At 50.9% G+C, this 1,525-nt stretch overlaps 4 non-coding genes across 4 annotated transcripts; all 4 read left to right on the forward strand.

The window, feature by feature from the left end:
- Positions 1-126: 126 nt before the first annotated feature.
- On the forward strand, positions 127-245 carry LOC123150326 (5S ribosomal RNA). Its single transcript, XR_006475054.1, has one exon. It is a non-coding gene; the product is annotated as a 5S ribosomal RNA (ribosomal RNA).
- A 297-nt stretch (positions 246-542) lies between these two features.
- LOC123153439 (5S ribosomal RNA) lies at positions 543-661 on the forward strand. Its single transcript, XR_006476483.1, has one exon. It is a non-coding gene; the product is annotated as a 5S ribosomal RNA (ribosomal RNA).
- Positions 662-957: 296 nt separating this feature from the next.
- Positions 958-1,076, forward strand: LOC123153431 (5S ribosomal RNA). Its single transcript, XR_006476481.1, has one exon. It is a non-coding gene; the product is annotated as a 5S ribosomal RNA (ribosomal RNA).
- A 297-nt stretch (positions 1,077-1,373) lies between these two features.
- Positions 1,374-1,492, forward strand: LOC123152044 (5S ribosomal RNA). The gene has a single exon (XR_006476000.1). It is a non-coding gene; the product is annotated as a 5S ribosomal RNA (ribosomal RNA).
- The last annotated feature ends 33 nt before the right edge of the window (positions 1,493-1,525 follow it).

The raw sequence follows: 1,525 nt of genomic DNA on the forward strand, positions 1-1,525 counted from the left end.
GAGGGGTGGAAACCGCGTTAAACTCGTCTCCGTAGTTGAGAGGGAGCGGCCAAAGCAATGTACAATCTTCTTTGTAGTGGAGCTGGGACGGGAAAGCATAAGGGACGAAGACGGGGGTAACATGTCGGATGCGATCATACCAGCACTAAAGCACCGGATCCCATCAGAACTTCGAAGTTAAGCGTGCTTGGGCGAGAGTAGTACTAGGATGGGTGACCTCCTGGGAAGTCCTCGTGTTGCATTCCCTTTTTAATTTTTTTTGCGCCGCTTGCAAAACAAAACGCACGTGTAAGTAATATATTTACCGTGTTTTATTATTTTGCACGAGTGCGGTAAGTTATAGCTGGGTGCTCACGATTCACGAGTCTAGCGGCGGCGTTGTGGCGCGGCAAGCGTGCACTGGTGCGGTTGAGAGGTAGGGGTGGAAACCGCGTTAAACTCGTCCCCGTAGTTGAGAGGGAGCGGCCAAAGCAATGTACAATCGTCTTTGTAGTGGAGGTGGGAGGGCAAAGGATAAGGGACGAAGACGGGGGTAACATGTCGGATGCGATCATACCAGCACTAAAGCACCAGATCCCATTAGAACTCCGAAGTTAAGCGTGCTTGGGCGAGAGTAGTACTAGGATGGGTGACCTCCTGGGAAGTCCTCGTGTTGCCTTCCCTTTTTAATTTTTTTGCGCCGCTTGCAAAACAAAACGCAAGTGTAAGTAATATATTTACCGTGTTTTATTATTTTGCACGAGTGCCGTAAGTTATAGCTGGGTGCTCACGATTCACGAGTCTAGCGGCGGCGTTGTGGCGCGGCAAGCGTGCACTGGTGCGGTTGAGAGGGAGGGGTGGAAACCGCGTTAAACTCGTCTCCGTAGTTGAGAGGGAGCGGCCAAAGCAATGTACAATCGTCTTTGTAGTGGAGCTGGGAGGGGCAAGGATAAGGGACGAAGACGGGGGTAACATGTTGGATGCGATCATACCAGCACTAAAGCACCGGATCCCATCATAACTCCGAAGTTAAGCGTGCTTGGGCGAGAGTAGTACTAGGATGGGTGACCTCCTGGGAAGTCCTCGTGTTGCATTCCCTTTTTAATTTTTTTGCACCGCTTGCAAAACAAAACGCACGTGTAAGTAATATATTTACCGTGTTTTATTATTTTGCACGAGTGCGGTAAGTTATAGCTCGGTGCTCACGATTCACGAGTCTAGCGGCGGCGTTGTGGCGCGGCAAGCGTGCACTGGTGCGGTTGAGAGGGAGGGGTGGAAACCGTGTTAAACTCATCTCCGTAGTTGAGAGGGAGCGGCCAAAGCAATGTACAATCGTCTTTGTAGTGGAGCTGGGAGGGGAAAGGGTAAGGGACGAAGACGGGGGGTAACATGTCGGATGCGATCATACCAGCACTAAAGCACTGGATCCCATCAGAACTCCGAAGTTAAGCGTGCTTGGGCGAGAGTAGTACTAGGATGGGTGTCCTCCTGGGAAGTCCTCGTGTTGCATTCCCCTTTTAATTTTTTTTGCGCCGCTTGCAAAACA

The sequence above is a fragment of the Triticum aestivum genome, chromosome 1B (assembly GCF_018294505.1).
Source record: "Triticum aestivum cultivar Chinese Spring chromosome 1B, IWGSC CS RefSeq v2.1, whole genome shotgun sequence".
Classification (NCBI taxonomy): domain Eukaryota; kingdom Viridiplantae; phylum Streptophyta; class Magnoliopsida; order Poales; family Poaceae; genus Triticum; species Triticum aestivum.